Genomic DNA, 19,034 nt, shown 5'->3' with positions numbered 1-19,034 from the left:
GGTATTTAACTTACCGGCCTGCTTGAACACCCAACAATCCCTGTTGGTGTGATTGGCTGGTTTTTTGGGGGTGCCATGTATCTGGCACGAGCGATCAAGTATACGGTCCAAACTGGACGGGCCCGGGGTATTTCTTCTGAATGGCTTTTTCCACTGACCGGGTTTAGAGCCTCTGAATCCGGCATTAACTGCCGTATCCTCAGCATTGTCGCTGTTAATGCGGCGCTTGTGCTTGTTGCGACGTGACCTGCCATTGTTGTCCTTGGTATCCGAATTACCAGGGTTCTTGGTCATGTTATTGCTACGAGCTAGCCAGCTGTCTTCTCCCGCGCAAAAGCGGGTCATGAGTGTCGTGAGGGCTGCCATAGATGTCGGCTTTTCCTGTCCTAGGTGCCGGGCAAGCCACTCGTCACGGATGTTATGCTTAAAGGCTGCTAGGGCCTCTACGTCCGGACAGTCGACGATTTGATTTTTCTTGGTTAGGAATCGTGTCCAGAATTGTCTGGCAGATTCTTCTGGCTGCTGAATTATGTGGCTCAGGTCATCGGCGTCTGGTGGTCGCACATAAGTGCCCTGGAAATTGTTGAGGAATGCGGCTTCCAGGTCCTCCCAACGACCAATTGATTCTGCTGGCAAGCTGTTAAGCCAATGCCAAGCTGGTCCTTTAAGCTTGAGTGGGAGGTATTTGATGGCGTGTAGATCATCGCCATGGGCCATGTGGATATAAAGGAGATAGTCCTCGATCCATACCGCAGGATCTGTTGTGCCATCGTATGATTCAATGTTTACAGGTTTGAAACCCTCTGGGATTTGATGATCCATTACTTCATCTGTGAAGCATAGTGGGTGTGCGGCACCTCTGTATTGGGCTATATCACGACGTAGCTCAAATGAGCTTTGTCTGCTGTGTTTGGACCGGCCAGATTTACTGTATCCGGCGTGACGGTTATCGTCTCGTGTCGTGGGGCACCCGCGCGATCCGTAGATCGATCTAGTTTTCCTTGCCTTGTCCTCCAACATGTCTCGCAGGTCTGGCGCATTTCCCCGTGCCTTGGTATTTTTGGAACGATGCCGGGGTGTGGCTTGAGTGGAGGGCCGGGAGGCCTCTCTGTCGCGGCCGCGAGGTGGCCGGTCAGTCGCATCGTGCGCTGGCGATGTAGGTTTAAGTGCTTCCTCCTCTAATCTGGGTAGCAACCTGCGCTTTGGGTAGCTTTTGGAGGGGCGTTCGAGTTCGTATTCCTCGGCCGCAAGGACTTCAGTCCATCTATCGGCTAGCAAATCTTGATCAGCTCTAAGCTTTTGCTGTTTTTTCTTAAGGCTAGTCATGGTGGACAGAAGCCTGCGCTTAAAGCGCTCTTGTTCGGCGGATCCTTAGGCATGACAAATTTGTTGTCGCCGAGGCTTGCCTCGTCTTCGGAGGGAGGCATGTAATTATCATCCTCTTCCTCCCTGTCTGCCGCCCTCTCAGGGGGGCTGGCTTCTCCATCCTCCTACGCTGAATCTTGCTGGAGGGAGTTGTCTTCGGCACTGTCCAGGGTGTTATTATCTCCCGTGCCGGTATCACCATTTTTGCTTTGGCGGGACTTAGAGCGGCGCCGCTGACGCCGGTGCTTAGGTTGCTTCTTGGAGGGGTCATCCACCGTTGTCCCGTCGCCATTGCCTTCTTTGGGTGTATCCACCATATATATGTCATATGACGAGGTGGCTTTCCGGTGCCCTATAGGCGCTGGTTCCTATTCGTCTCCTACATCGTCGTCCATACCGTCGATGTCTTCGGAGTCGAAGTCTAGCATGTCGGTTAAATCATCGACAGTGGCTACGAAGTGGGTGGTGGGTGGGCATCGAATTTCTTCGTCGTACGCATCCCAATCCTGTCCGTCATAATCCGGCCAAGACTCTCCTGAAAAAGAGAGAGACCTTAGTGAATTCAGAATGTCGCCAAAGGGCGAGTGCTGAAAGATATCTACGGCGGTGAATTCCATGATTGGCGCCCAATCGGATTCGATTGGCAGGGGCGCGGGGGGTTCGGAATCCGGAGACGAGTCCGGCACCTTGGAGTCACGGGCTTCGTAGAGGATAAGGCTGGTGTTCGGCTCGATCGCCGTCGAGGCTGCAGCCCCCGCGACGGGATCTTGCCACCCGTCCGCAATCGGTGCAGTTGGCTCCGAGCTAAGGGTCGGAGCTAATGCGGGTGCGGCCTCCAGGGCACTGTTCGGCGGCAGAGCTAGATCATGCCCTTCGTGACAGTGCGGCGCGCCCGGCTGCGGCTCAAATCCGTCGAAGATCAAGTCTCTGCGGATGTCAGTCGTGTAGTTCAAACTTCCAAATCTGACCTGATGGCCAGGGGCGTAACTTTCAATCTGCTCCAGATGACCAAGCAAATTGGCCCGCAGTGCAAAGCCGCGGAATACGAAGATCTGTCCGGGGAGAAAAGTCCCACCCTGGACCGCATCGCTGTTGATGATCGGAGGAGCCATCGGGCCTAAAGATGACGACACAGAGGAACTCTCAATGAAAGCACCAATGTCGGTGTCAAAACCGGCGGATCTCTGGTAGGGGGTCCCGAACTGTGCGTCTAGGCGGATGGTAACAGGAGACAAGGGACACGATGTTTTTACCCAGGTTCGGGCTCTCTCGATGGAGGTATAACCCTACTCCTGCTTGATTAATATTGATGATATGGGTAGTACAAGAGTAGATCTACCACGAGATCAGAGAGGCTAAACCCTAGAAGCTAGCCTATGGTATAATTGTTGTTCGTCCTATGGACTAAAACCCTCCGGTTTATATAGGCACCAGAGAGGGTTAGGGTTACACAGAGTCGGTTACAATGGGAGGAGATCTGCATATCCGTATCGCCAAGCTTGCCTTCCACGCCAAGGAAAGTCCCATCCGGACACAGGACGAAGTCTTCAATCTTGTATCTTCATAGTCCAAGAGTCCGGCCAAAGGTTATAGTCCGGCTATCAGGACACCCCCTAATCCAGGACTCCCTCAGTGTCTGTTTACCACAATCGTCTACAGGAATTTTGATTCCGGTTTGTAGGTCAGCGATGCTTTTCAAATCAAGGTTGTACGGCTCCAGCTTCTGTTTGTCCCCTTCGATGGCTGCCCCACAGAAGTATACGTCCTCTCGAGACAAGAAATCGTGCAGCTCACCTGGTATGGAGGGCAAGTGTATGATGTGGTACACCAAAACATCATCTTCGAGGCACAGCTGAAGGACGACGGCACGCTGGATCTTCCCAGGGGCACGCTCCGTGTACTCTGCGTCGAGACCGATGACCCTCGTCTCTACCTTTTCGAGGGAGTTGGATACATTGTTGATCCACTTCCGAACAACCCTTGGGTGGACGGTGACGGTGGCAACTATGCGCATCGAGCCTTCGACGAGGACATGTTGGACGCTAAAAACCTGCATCTCGATCTCTTTCGCCATTTGGAACCGCTGGAACGGAGGGCTATGGTTTGGAGAATTAGGATTAGATGGCTAGTCTAACTGAAGTAGTAGATGATTATTTAAAGAGGTTAAAACAATGTGAACGCAGTGGGGTTTGGATGCAAATGAAGACGAAGGGGAGGTGAAGAAGCCGAGGAGAATCGGTTCCCAATGGAGAAGTAAATGGGAGAAGTGGCGTGCAGGCAATTGATTAGACGACTAGGTAGACTAAACGAAAAGGCTATGCGGGTAGACTGATGAGTCGTACCTGTTCGTGTACGTGCTCATCCTTCCTGATAGGTGGGACCTATGCAAACAGATAAAAAATGTGTCGTAGTTTTTTTTTGAGCGCGTGAGTGGGAGACACAACATTCTCTGGTTAAGGAATACTCCCTCCGTTTAGGTGAGTATAAATCACCTTATGAAAATCAGGTTTTCCCAAAACCTTTAGGCGTGGAGCATTAACTTCCTGCTCTATCCCCTCCCAGCCTCGTTAGCCAGCGTTCTCTTCCTCTGCTGCCGCGTTCTACCTTTCCATTTTTCCTCTTCTCAAGTGTGGAACGATCTGCATGCTGTCCTTGATGCACCAGAACGACCACTGCATGCATCGTGGCAGGGTGTTGATTGGGCATGCACGAGAATTTGGTTCTGCTCGCAATATGGATGATACCTGAATGATGAAGTGAACAGACATGCTAGCACGAGAGACCTATTTCCGCTATACAATACTGGAGTACTCATGTTCCTACTACTAGTAGTAGTAGTAGTAGTAGTAGTACAACTGTGGTACACTTGATGGTCAAAATACTATTCATCCGGTCCTCATAGTGAAGTGACGACACCCTGTGCCTGACACTAGTCCAGGCGGCGTGTTCGGGTTACCAAAGTCAGCCTCACCCTATGCACTGTGCAGTCTGTCACCGCCGATGTACAGCACATTGGCGCCTCGCCTCATCTCCCTCTCAGCTCCCATAGCACCACTCCATCTCCATCTCCTACTCCGTCTCTGTCTCCGTCTCTGTCTCCGTCTCTGTCTCCGTCTCCATCTCACTGTGCTCCCATGTACCGTCGCCTCACTCACCTCCCCTAGTACCACTATTCCCTCGCTAGCCGCTCCAGCACCGACATCCTTCTCCCCCGTAAATCAAGCCCCCTTCCAAACTCCACCATGGCCGAACGCGAACCGCGCAGCATCCATATGAGCCGCGATTGGAGCAATCTCCCTAGTGACATCATCGACCTCTGTTGTTCGTGTATGGATATGTTGAGCGCCCTGCGGCGGGCTGCATGCTCGAGGGACATGCACACGGCCATCATCGAAGCGAGGCCTAAGCTTTTCAAGACACCCTGCTTGCTGCTATCTGGTCTTGCGAGATTGGCTCACCATGATACGGAGGCGTGCATGATGCCCCTCGACTTCAATCTGATCTCCATTAGCCGAAACTTCTTTGCAGGTATGTAGTGGGTCGTCGTACATCATTTCCCTCGACATCGATCCGATCACCATCGCCCGAAACTTCTCGGCAGCTATGTACTGGGTCGGCATGAACTCCCACTGGATGGCTGCCTTCAAAGAAGATGGTAAAAAGTTGGTGCTCGTGAACTTCCAGACCTCCCATGAGATTATCCTTCCTCCGTTGGATTATATAGAGTATTAGCATCACGGTCCAAGTCATCTAGATTATTACGTCAATTGGACGGACCTTGTTTTGCAGAAGATTGTAATCTGCCAAGTGCCCACACGACATGCGAATTATGCAGACTTCAAGCTAATTGCCTTGTTCGACCGCGGACTCGCCTATCTTTACGCCGGTGCCTTCTTTAGCTGGAGACTACTCGGCTCGCAGTGGATCATCGTCAAAGTTGATACACACTTCGGTGATGCTATTGAACACAATGGCATCATCTACGCGATCGACAAAGCAGATGGCACCATGTATTGCTGGGACGGCGCGTGTAAGTTGTTTCCGTCTCATGTTAATGATGACGCCATGACACTGTTTGAACTTTTTGTGATGATTGGCATATCCCTGTTTGAGCAGAATTTGAGTAGAACTATGTCAATGTATTAGAGACACCGTAAATCAGCTATATTTGGAATGAGTTAATTCATCGATTGTGACCATGTCATTACAGCCAATTTGTACCCTGAATAATCAAACGGTTAGGAATAATGGATATTATCCTTATTTTACAGTAATCTATATACTACTTCTAAATATGAGTGTGTATGAATGGCCGTGTTAGTTTCCTCATTTTCATGATTTAGAAACATGCACCACACTGTTGGTTTCATCTAACCATACATTAGGGAAGTAAATGTGCATATGGAGAACTCTATATTTGGAAGTAGTGAAATCCTGCAATGCTTACCATGTGTACATACCTATATTCGCCCTTCAGCAATCAATGGCTAGAATAATATCCTCACAAAAAATTTGCCCACAGAACACGAGTGTATAACAATGCATGGTCTGTTAGTTACCTTGAAGAATTTGTTTGTGAGGACAGAACATGATTACTCCCTCCGTTCCCAAATATTTGTCTTTCTAGAGATTTTAACAAATGACTACATACGGAGCAAAATGAGTGAATCTACACTCTAAAATATGTCTACATACATCCGTATGTTGTGTCTATTTGAAATGCCTAGAAAGACAAATATTTGGGAACGGAGGGAGTACATAACATGCATGACATGGTAGTTTCCTGTGAAGAATCGATTGCGAGATAACATGAGTATAACCATGCATGGCACTTCTATATTTTCGAACCCAGTATACATTTCCCTGTATTTTCCTCCCAGTTCCAACAGGGACATATCAATGATGTTTCTTGCATTTTCCTACTCATACTCTGAACAATGCTGATCTTACATTAACAATGCCTGTCCTTTTTGATGTGATGCAGTGTCCCTACAGTTACTGCCCTTTGTAATCACACCACCTTTGCCAAAAACAGGGAAGCACAATTGGTTCCTCGCTCGATCAGACGACGGCAAAAGACTGATGATCATTCGGACACATGAGCAGAAAAAGTTATATTGCAAAAACCCCACTGTATACAAGCACCGTGTAATACGTGAGTATCCGAACAGTGGCTGTTACGTCTATGAGCAGGATACCAGCTTGTTGGGGCCTTTAGGATTTTTTAGTTGGAGGCGGGTAAACAGCCTTGGTTCACACTCTCTGTTTCTCAGACTCAATTATCCGATTAACCAGGAGATCACCGTTGGCAAGGACCTTGATGGCAGAGAGGCTCTGTTTGCTATGGAAAACTGTGTCTACACGGCGAGCCCTAGGAGTTCGGGAGCAAACTCCCCTGATTGTCAATGATACAGCCTGCAGCCAAAAGAAGGTGAGAATGACAAAGACATCCGGATTAACTTTGATCCTTGGATGTCTCAATTACGACAGGCAGTGATGTGGTTAAAGCCTTTAGGTTGATAGGCAATTGGGTGCTTGCATCGAAAGGGTGGAGTACTGGTGTCTCCGGATCACTGGTCGCTGAAGCGGGGCTGCAAATTATGATGGTGTTGGATCATCTCTTCAAATGACTTTGTTGTCTTTGCTGCTGGTTCTGGATGGGTAGTTCTTTCTTTTGTTATGCATATTCCTTGTCATTTGGTCATCCTCGTCTATGTCACTCTTACTATGTAATAGTTGCTTCTGTTTAGAATGTCATTCTCGTCTGGATCACGAGAGTCTGAGCACTGCAGATGGGTGCGTTTTGGTGGTGTAGCAAGACTTCTTATGAACTATCATGTCTTGCTGTTTATGTCAGTAGTAGTCACTAGTCAGTGTTTGAATGTTGTATATATCGTTGTTTCGAACTGTTTATTGTCTCGAACTACTGGTGGGCTAAATGAGGGCATCACCATTCCCCAGTGTTCAGAGTATATCTCCATTTTTCAAGTTATATAATTTGAGCTCAGTGTCTTTTCGATGATGTACACTTGTTTGGGCTAGTGAGGTGTCGTTGAATATGGGCCGAGTAGTAACACAATGCCAAACAGGTCAATTATGACTCTCAGGGCGGGCTCTTAGAAGATCCTGAAAAAAAAGGTCGGGCTCTCCAAAAAAGAAAGAATAACAACTCTTAGGCCGACATGTGGGCGCCACCGGTGTTTTTGTGCGTTTGCGCGCCGAGAGCATATTGGCGCGTGCTCGAAATTCATGCTACCTTTTTATCCCCAGTCTCCCGCCCCTCCCCCACCTCTGGAATCTCGATTCCTACTCCAGTTCCCCCAAATCCCCGTCCTGTACTCCCTGTCCACAAGCGCACTATCATGTCACCGGTCAACGCGGATCTCTGAGCCGGAGATCCTGAGGTGCGTCCTGCCTTCGGTCGCTGCGTGCTATCGCTCAACAGTGGCATGGCGGCGCTTGATGACCAGTTTGCCGGCAAAGTGCTGATGGTAACCATCAATGGCGACCGGCCTCCCGTCTCGCTGGATGACCTTGTCAAAGCTCTTGGCATTGCGCACAGCATGCAAATAAGTGACTTGCTCGTCGAAGTCTGTCAGCCACCGGCTGATTTCTTCGTCAGGTTCCGGATAACTTTCGACTGCAGTCGTGTGTTCGAATCTTCTCGGCGTTTGTTCTGTGATGGCACGCTGGTGAGCTTTGATCGGTGGCACCCAGGATGGGGCTCGGTGCCCTCTGAGCTTGAATTTTTAACAAAGCATACCTTCCACGGCATGCCTCGACGTGCTTGGAACAGCGAGTCCATGAACAACCTTATCAATGACCTTGGAGGTGAGCTCCTAAGTATGTTTGTTCCTCCAGACAGCTGGGCCCTGACGGTTATGGCATGGATGAAGAAGCCGTCCACCATACCGAAGGTGATTGGTGTTGAGATACCGGTGCAGGAACCGGGGTTATACTATTCGTCGCCACCAAGGCCGCCGCAGACCATGTTAGGGATGTACCTGTATCGAGTGTTCGTGCATGTCGAAGAAGTGGTCAATCCATCAATCGAAGACCTACCGTCGCCGCTGGTGCCAGGGTCCGTCGACGACGTCCATTATAGGAGTCAACGTCAGACTTTCCCCGTGTTGCTCGGAACGATGGATGGCACAGGGCCTGCTCCATCGCGCGGCGGAGGCCACTACTTCTTTGGGAGAAGAGGCAGGGCTGGCTGCCTGGATGTGCTCTAATTTGAGGTAACAACTAAATCTTGTCAGATACTAGTTAAATCCGAGCTATGGGTGTGAAGCACTGATATGCCAGTACATTTGATTGTGACCTGTTCTAATTTTGTACCTGAACTTTTTTTAGAAAGGGCTGTACGTCAACTTAATGTGCTAGTAGAACTTATTGTGTTGTCTGCCTGTTTTCTTTGCACAACATTCAAGATATTTTCCCGTCATTGATAAACACGATGAACCGTTATGTATGACTTCGTTGGTTTCAACATAGCCCTTCCCATAGCGATCCACTGCTTCCATCCTGATTGTGCCGCCTGCGTGAAATTTTTGTATGCAAGTTCAGTGTGCTATGATGTTCTATATGATTGTGTCAACTATATAAGTTTTTACTGAGCATCAGGAATGCATATGGCTGAAAGATGTATTTACGAGCATCGACCGATGGGTATCTCTCTCTCTCACACACACACACACACGCACACGCGCACAAGTGGGATCCGTTGAATTATTTATTTGCTCGTGACGGCTTTAATTAGGTTCCACTGTAATCTAATTTTTTTCATTAAGTTATTAACTGAGCTCAGTGACTTCAAAAAGTTGTACAGAAGCCTTGTTTGGGCCTTTCCGGCGTCGCTGAATGTGGGCTGAGTAACCATGTTAGGTTGTACTGTACTACACAGGACTTTTTTTTCAACATCAGCAATGCAACTGGGCCGACAGTTGTACACAATATCCGGGTCAAATTTGTTATTCTCCGCCCCGCTGGCCTGCAAACTTTTCTAGGAGGTATGCATTAGGCTTAACAAGAAAATGGACTTTAAGAAATAATAAATGGGATGTAATTATAATAACTGGACAGTTACTATGCACCAAACACGTAATTAGTTTGAAAAATATATTATTTTTGGAATTTTAAAATTTTAATTTCATTAATTGTTGCGCGCGCAATATTTCGTTGGATTTTAACATAATACAACTTTATTTTGAAATTATATTTAACCTGACTAGAAATTTCGGATAAAAATATTTTGGATCCCATCAAAATGTGGGAATTTTTTTTGAATTCTATTTTGAGCGGTTGTTTGAAATTATTAATCGTTGTCCTAGCTAGAAGTTGGGTTGTACTTTTAACAAACTGTAAATGGGCTGTAGTAAATTTCATTAGAATTAAAAAATGGATTGTACATTCTTACAAATCGCAAATGGGCTATATGTTCTCTGCCAAATCCGAGCTGTGTGCCTACTAAGTTGATGCGTACCAAGGGCTTTGTCAACTTAGTCAATATGAACGATTCTAGCTGCAGTGATCGTACGATGTCCATCCAACGGCCGTAGTGCTTCTTCAACCTCTGGTCTTCTTACTCCAGCCGCCCAAAGCAGCGCCGGTCGTGTCGCGTGCTCCTGCCTCCCGTGGCCGGCTGTGATGCCGCGGAGGCCTCACCGCCCCGTACTACTCCCACCGCTGTCCAGGCCATCCCTCTACTCATCCACACCCCCTGTTATTCTGCGGCGACGGCAGCCTCACACCGCAGCCGAACCAGTGAACCCTGGTACTCCTCTCCGCGCGAGCTTCCGCTGCTGCGTCTTCCCCGGCTCCGCGTCGTCCCCTTCCTAGGCCTTGCCATCGTCCAGACCACCGCCCTGGTGCTCTCGGCGCAGCGTGGTCAACGTGGTCAACGACCGAATTCCATCGGAAGAGTGCTATACGTGGAGAGGGTGACAGCTGGGTCCAGGCGGCCGCAAGGAAGTGCCTCCTTATTACGTGCAAAATAATTATTCCTCCACCTGACAGCAGGGACCCACCGGACGGGCCACCTTATTTCACGAAAAAAAATGTTTCCCCCCTGACTGCTGGGACCCACCGGACGGGCCAGCATATTTCGCGAAAAAAACGTTCCCCCCGCTATCAGCTCGGACCCACCGGAAGTGCCTCCTTATTACGCATAAAAAATGAATACTCCCCCTGCTAGCTGGGACCCACCATGGTGGGAGGCTGACATGTGGGCCTACTAAGTTGACTGGGATGGGGGCCTTTGTCAACTTTAGTCAATATGAACGATTCTAGCTCCAGTGACCGTACGATGTCCATCCAACGGCCGTAGTGCTTCTTCAACCTCTGGTCTTCTTGCTCCAACCGCCCAAAGCAGCGCCTGTTGGGGAACGTAGTAATTTCAAAAAAATTCCTACGCACACGCAAGATCATGGTGATGCATAGCAATGAGAGGGGAGAGTGTTGTCCACGTACCCTCGTAGACCGAAAGCGGAAGTGTTATGACAACGCGGTTGATGTAGTCATACGTCTTCACGACCCGACCGATCAAGCACCGAAACTACGGCACCTCCGAGTTCTTGCACACATTCAGCTCGATGACGATCCCCGGACTCCGATCCAGCAAAGTGTCGGGGAAGAGTTCCGTCAGCACGACGGCGTGGTGACGATCTTGATGTTCTACCGTCGCAGGGCTTCGCCTAAGCACCGCTACGATATGACCGAGGTGGAATATGGTGGAAGGGGGCACCGCACACGGCTAAGGAACGATCACAAAGATCAACTTGTGTGTCTTGGGGTGCCCCCTCGCCCCCGTATATAAAGGAGGGAGGGGGAGGTGCGGCCGGCCCCTACGGGTGCGCCTGGAGGAGTCCTACTCCCACCGGGAGTAGGACTCCCCCCTCTTGCCTTGTTGGAGAGGAAAGGGGAAGGGGGAAAGAGGAAACGGGGCGCCGCCCCCGCCCCCCCTTCCTTGTCCTATTCGGACTAGGGGGGAGGGGGCGCGTGGCCTGCCCTGGCCGGCCCTCCTCTTCTCCCTTAGGGCCCATGTAGGCCCATTAACCCCCGGGGGGGTTCCGGTAACCCCCAGTACTCCGATAAAATCCCGATTTCATCTGGAACGATTCCGATATCCAAATATAGGCTTCCAATATATCAATCTTTATGTCTCTACCATTTCGAGACTCCTCGTCATGTCCGTGATCACATCCGGGACTCCGAACAACCTTCGGTACATCAAAACATATAAACTCATAATGAAACTGTCATCGTAACGTTAAGCGTGCGGACCCTACGGGTTCGAGAACAATGTAGACATGACCTGGACACGTCTCCGGTCAATAACCAATAGCGGAACCTGGATGCTCATATTGGCTCCCACATATTCTACGAAGATCTTTATCGGTCAGACCGCATAACAACATACGTTGTTCCCTTTGTCATCGGTATGTTTTTGTCCGAGATTCGATCGTCGGTATCTCAATACCTATTTTAATCTTGTTACCGGCAAGTCTCTTTACTCGTTTCTTAATACATCATCTCACAACTAACTCATTAGTTGAGTGCTTGCAAGGCTTATGTGATGTGCATTACCGAGAGGGCCCAGAGATACCTCTCCGACAATCGGAGTGACAAATCCTAATCTCGAAATACGCCAACCCAACATGTACCTTCGGAGACACCTATAAAGCTCCTTTATAATCACCTAGTTACGTTGTGACGTTTGGTAGCACACAAAGTGTTCCTCCGGTAAACGGGAGTTGCATAATCTCATAGTCATAGGAACATGTATAAGTCATGAAGAAAGCAATAGCAATATACTAAACAATCAAGTAATAAGCTAGCGGAATGGGTCAAGTCAATCACATCATTCTCCTAATGATGTGATCCCGTTAATCAAATGACAACTCATGTCTATGGTTAGGAAACATAACCATCTTTGATCAACGAGCTAGTTAAGTAGAGGCATACTAGTGACACTCTGTTTGTCTATGTATTCACACAAGTACTATGTTTTCGGTTAATACAATTCTAGCATGAATAATAAACATTTATCATGATATAAGGAAATAAAGAATAACTTTATTATTGCCTCTAGGGAATATTTCCTTCAGCGCCGGTCGTGCCGCATGCTCCTGCCTCCCGTGGTCGGCTGTGCTGCCGCGAAGACCTCACCGCCCCCTACTATTCCCACGCTGGCCAGGCCCTGCGGCGATGGCAGCCTCACACCGCAGCCGAACCAGTGAACCCTCGTACTCCTCTCCGCGCGGGCTTCCACTACCGCGTCTTCCCCGGCTTCCCGTCGTCCCCTTCCTAGGCCTCGCCGTCGTCCACCGTCCTGGTGCTCTCGGCGCGGCATGGTCAACGTGGTCAAGGAACGACTTCCATCGGACATGGGCTGTACGTGGACAGGCTGACAGCTGGGTCCACGGCCCCAGCAAGGAAGTGCCTCCTTATTACGCGGAAAATAATGATTTCTCCACCTGACAGCTGGGATCCACCGAACGGGCCACTGTATTTCGCGAAAAAAAATGTTTCCCCCTGACTGCTGGGACCCACCAGCTACATCTTCGCACGCAAGGAAGTGCGTCCGGGCAAAAAAACGATTCGCCCCCTGATTGCTGGGACCCACCAGCTACATCTTCGCAGGCAAGGAAGTGCCTGACAGTCGGGACCCACCTGGTCGAAGCGTACGTAGCGTTGTCATTCTGGTCTTGAACGTGTATGTACATATATACTGGTGGATGTAGAGGCGCGCACGTGCTGTAGTAGAGGCGCGTACGTGTCGTAGTAGAGGAGCGCACGTAGCATGTACACGTACGTAAAGCGGCCAGGGTGCAAGAAAGAAAATACGGCCACGTATGTGTACATACGGGCAGGGTCTCGAATGCCTACTCGCGCATACGTACGGCCAGGGCTCGTGTACATGGCTGGGTCGGAACGGAGAAACAGCGTCGTCGTCGTGTTCATGGGGAGGCAATGGAATGCGTTGTGTTCATGGGGAGGCAACCGAATGTGTCGTGTTCATCGGGAGGCAATGGAACGCGTGGGAGCCAACCGGCTGGGTCGAAACGGAATGCGTGGTCGTGTTCATCGGGAGGGCTTGGACGGAACAGGCGATGGAAACGAGATCTGGCGTACTGCACAACGGAGGAAACGGACCTCCTACGTTCGGAACGGGGTCTGTTGATCGGGAGGGGTCTGGCGTATCGCAAAACGGAGGAAACGGACTCCTACGATCGAAACAGGGGTCCTGTTTATCGGGAGGGGTGTGGCGTACCACAAAACGGACGAAACGGACCTCCTACGGTCGAAACGGGGGTCCTGTTGATCGGGAGAGGTGTGGCGTACCGCAAAACGGACGAAACGAAACTCCTACGGTCGAAACGGGGGTCCTGTTGATCGGGAGGGGTGTGGCGTACCGCAAAACAGACGAAACGAACCTCCTACGGTCGAAACGGGGGTCCTGTTCATCGGGAGGGGTGTGGCGTACCGCAAAACGGGACTCCACGGGATACTGTTCATCTCCACCGTCGACCTCCTCCAGCCTCCACGGGCTCCTGTTCATCCAACCTCCACCGCACGCTACTCCACCGGCTACTATTCAACCACCCTTCCACGGGCACCCCTCCACCGTCTATTGTTCACCCAGCCCTCCACACCACAGGGTCCTGTTCAACCACCCCTCCACGGGCACCCCTCCACCGTCTACTGTTCATCCAGCCCTCCACCACACCACGGGGTCCTGTTCATCCAGAGGCAACGCCACCGCTCACTGTTCATCCAACCCCCCCCCCGCAAACGCTCACTGTTCATCCAATCGATCGGCTTCAGTTAGCAGCACTAGCGAAGGAATCGCTCGATCGGGTTCAGTTAACAGCCATCGATCGATCGCTCGGATTCAGTAACGCGTAGCCTACAGTGCAATTGCTCGGGTTCAGTTAGAGCCTAACACCTCGGCGGGTTCAGTTAGAGACAACGCCTCACACACATGCGCGTACATGTACGAGAGAAACGCGCATCGCTCGGCCCCCGACCTCCCACCGTAACCGGGAACTCCCCGAAATTTTCCTCCCCCTCGCTTCTATCACGGTTTTTTCCGTCATGGACGGCCCAAAGAATGTCATGCAGCTGCGTCTCCGGCCCGCCCAGGACGAAAAGCCCATTTTCTGTCATGATTTTTTCTCATATAAGTAGGAGCCCACCACATCTATGATGATACCGGGTTTTGTCACGATTATCGTCATAGAAGTGTCATATGTATGACAGAAAAAAAATTGTTCGGCCCAAAATGTCACAGATGTGTCTTTTTTTGTAGTGTATCTTATCTGGAAGATTAACTCCCACTTGATTCAAGCAATTTGTAGCACCCAGACAATCTGAGCACATGCTCACTGGTTGAGCTATTCTCCTCCATCTTGTAGGCAAAGTACTGTCATAGGTCTCATACCTCTCGACAAGGGCATGAGTACGAAATACCGATTTCAACTCTTGCAACATCTTATATGCTCCGTGGCGTTCAAAACATTTTTGAAGTCCTGGTTCAAAGCCGTAAAGCGTGGTGCACTAAACTATCAAGTAGTCATCATATCGAGCTTCGCCAAACGTTCATAACGTCTGCATCTGCTCCTGTAATAGGTCTGTCACCTAGCGGTGCATCAGGGACACAATACTTCTGTGCAGCAAATGAGTATAATCCTCAGATCACGGACCAAGTCTGCATCATTGCTACTAACATATTTCAACTTAGTTTTCTCTAGGAACATATCAAAAAAATAAATGGGGAGCTACATCGCGAGCTATTGATCTACAACATAGATATGCTAATACTATCAAGACTAAGTTCATGATAAATTAAATTTCAATTAATCATATTACTTAATAACTCCCACTTAGATAGGCATCCCTCTAGTCATCTAAATGATCACGTGATCCATATCAAGTAAACCATGTCTGATCATCACGTGAGATGGAGTAGTTTTCAATGGTGAACATCACTATGTTGATCATATCTATTATATGATTCACGTTCGACCTTTCGGTCTTAGTGTTCCGAGGCCATATCTGCATATGCTAGGCTCGTCAAGTTTAACCCGAGTATTTTGCATGTGCAAAATTGGCTTGCACCCGTTGTATGTGAACGTAGAGCTTATCACACCCAATCATCACGTGGTGTCTCGGCACGACGAACTGTAGCAACGGTGCATACTCAGGGAGAACACTTATACCTTGAAATTTAGTGAGGGATCATCTTATAATGCTACCACCGTACTAAGCAAAATAAGATGCATAAAGGATAAACATCACATGCAATAAATATAAGTGATATGATATGGCCATCATCATCTTGTGCCTTTGATCTCCATCTTCAAAGCACCATCATGATCACCATCGTCACCGGCTTGACACATTGATCTCCATCAAAGCATCGTTGTCGTCTCGCCAACTATTGCTATCACGACTATTGCTACCGCTTAGTAACAAAGTAATGCAATTACATGGTGATTGCATTTCATACAATAAAACGACAACCATAAGGCTCCTGCCGTTAGACGTCCTCTACTTTGTTGTTGCAAGTTTTACGTGGCTGCTACGGGCTTAGCAAGAACCGTTCTTACCTACGCATCAAAAACCACAACGATTTTTCGTCAAGTGTGTTGTTTTAACCTTCAACAAGGACCGGGCGTAGCCACACTCGATTCAACTAAAGTTGGAGAAACAAACACCCACTAGCCACCTGTGTGCGAAGCACGTCGGTAGAACTAGTCTCGCGTAAGCATGTGTGTAATGTCGGTCTGGGCCGCTTCATCCAATAATACCGCTGAATCAAAGTATGACATGCTGGTAAGCAGTATGACTATTATCGCCCACAACTCTTTGTGTTCTAGTCGTGCATACAACATCTACGCATAGACCTGGCTCTGATGCCACTGTTGGGGAACACAGTAATTTCAAAAAAATTCCTACTATCACGCAAGATCTATCTAGGTGATGCATAGCAATGAGAGGGGAGAGTGTTGTCTACGTACCATCGTAGACCGAAAGCGGAAGCGTTATGACAATGCGGTTGCTGTAGTCGTACGTCTTCACGATCCGACCAATCTCAGCACCGAACGTACGGCACCTCCGTGTTTAGCACACGTTCAGCTCGATGACGTCCCTCATACTGTTGATCCAGTTGAGGTCGGGGGAGAGTTCTGTCAGCATGACGGCATGGCGACGGTGATGATGAAGTTACCGGCGCAGGGCTTCGCCTAAGCACTACGATGATACGACCGAGGTGGAATATGGTGGAGAGTGGCGCCGCACATGGCTAAAGATCAACTTGTGTGTCTATGGGATTCCCCCTCCCCCATATATAAAGGAGTGGAGGAGGGGGACGGCCGGACACATGGTGCACCCACAAGGGGGGGGATCCTACTCCAACTAGGAGTAGGTTCCCCCTTTTCCTAGTCCTAATAGGAGGGGGAAGGAAGGGGAAGAGGAGAGGAAGGAAAGGGGGGCCGGCCCCCTTCCCAATTCTGATTGGGCTTGGGGGGCGTGCCTCCCCTCTGGGCCTTCTCCTCTCTCTTCCACTAAAGCCCATGTTGGCCCATTATGCCCCCGGCGAATTCCCGTAACTCTCCAGTACTCCGAAAAATACCCGAATCACTCGGAACCTTTCCGATGTCCGAATATAGCCTTCCAATATATCGATCTTTGCGTCTCGACCATTTCAAGACTCCTCGTCATGTCCGTGATCTCATCCGGGACTCCAAACAACCTTTGGTACATCAAATCACATAAACTCATAATACAAATTGTCATCGAACGTTAAGCGTGCGGACCCTACGGGTTCGAGAACTATGTAGACATGACCGAGACACATCTCAGGTCAATAACTAATAGCGGAACCTGGATGCTCATATTGGCTCCTACGTATTCTACGAAGATCTTTATCGGTCAAACCGCATAACAACATACGTTGTTCCCTTTGTCGTCGGTATGTTACTTGCCCGAGATTCGATCGCCGGTATCATCATACCTAGTTCAACCTCGTTACTGGAAAGTCTCTTTACTCGTTCTGTAATACTTCATCCCGCAACTAACTCATTAGTCACATTGCTTGCAAGGCTTATAGTGATGAGCATTACTGAGAGGGCCTAGAGATACCTCTCTGAAACGCGGAGTGACAAATCCTAATCTTGATCTATGCCAACCCAACAAACACCTTTGGAGACACCTGTAGAGCATCTTTATAATCACCCAGTTACGTTGTGACGTTTTATAGCACACAAGGTGTTCCTCCGGTATTCGGGAGTTGCATAATCTCATAGTCTGAGGAACATGTATGAGTCATGAACAAAGCAGTAGCAATAAACTAAACTATCATAGTACTAAGCTAACGGATGGGTCAAGTCAATCATATCATTCTCTAATGATGTGATCCCGTCCATCAAATGACAACACATGTCTATGGCTAGGAAACTTAACCATCTTTGATTAACGAGCTAGTCAAAGTAGAGGCATACTTTTCACATTGTGTTTGTCTGTGTATTCACACATGTACTAAGTTTCCGGTTAATACAATTCTAGCATGAATAATAAACATTTATCATGAAATAAGGAAATAAATAATAACTTTATTATTGCCTCTATGGCATATTTCCTTCAACTAACTTGGCCTTCCAACAGCTAAGCTTCTTTTCAATTCAATATTCGATGCATTTCCACTCTTTATTGGAAAGCTTGCGATGGTGAATCGGTATGCCCAAGTAACTAAAAGGCAAGGAACCTAGCTCACATCCGAACAATTGTCTATATGTATCTTGCTCCTCCTTGGCCCGACCAAAGCAGAACAATTCGCTTTTGTTAAATTTGACTTTAACTCCCGACAATTGTTTAAAGAGAGATAAAACTAGTTTCATGTTCCGAGCTTTTGCAATGTCATGCTCCATGAAAAGAATAGTGTCATCCACATATTGTAGAATGGAAACTTCCCCATCAACTAGATGAGGAACGAGTTCATCGACCAGACCATTCTCCTTGGCCCTGCCAATAAGAACGGTCAACATACCCGCCACTATATTAAATAGAAGGGGAGACATGGAATCCCCTTGTCTCAAGCCTTTATGAGTTTGAAAATAGTGGCCGGTATCATTGTTAACCTTAATTCTGACACTACCTTTTTGGACTAGAGAACCCACTTGGTTCCAACATGTGTCATTAAAACCTTTCATGCGCATTGCCTGCTGAAGAAAGGCCACTTAACTTTATCGTATGCCTTCTCGAAATCCACTTTGAAGATAACCCCATCCAGTTTCTTCGAATGAAATTCATGGAGCATTTCATGGAGAACAACTACCCCTTCTAGGATGTGTCTCCCAGGCATGAAGGCCGTCTGACTAGGTTGCACCACTGAATGGACGATTCGTGTCAGTCTATTAGTCCCTACTTTCGTGAAAATCTTAAAACTCACGTTCAGAAGACAAATGGGCCTAAACTGCTCTATACGAACCGCTCCTTTTTTTGGCAATAGTGTAATCATTCCAAAGTTCTAGATGCCTATTAAAGAAGTCATGAAACATCGGCATAAGATCGTCCTTCATAATATGCCAACATTTCCTATAAAACTCCGCAGGGAACCCATCTGGTCCCGGAGCTTCGTTCGGTTTCATTTGAGATATTGCATCTAGAAC

The sequence above is a fragment of the Triticum urartu genome, chromosome 6 (genome assembly GCF_003073215.2).
Source record: "Triticum urartu cultivar G1812 chromosome 6, Tu2.1, whole genome shotgun sequence".
NCBI lineage: Eukaryota > Viridiplantae > Streptophyta > Magnoliopsida > Poales > Poaceae > Triticum > Triticum urartu.
The sequence above is the reverse complement of the archived record's forward strand: the minus strand, read 5'-3'. Positions refer to the sequence as shown.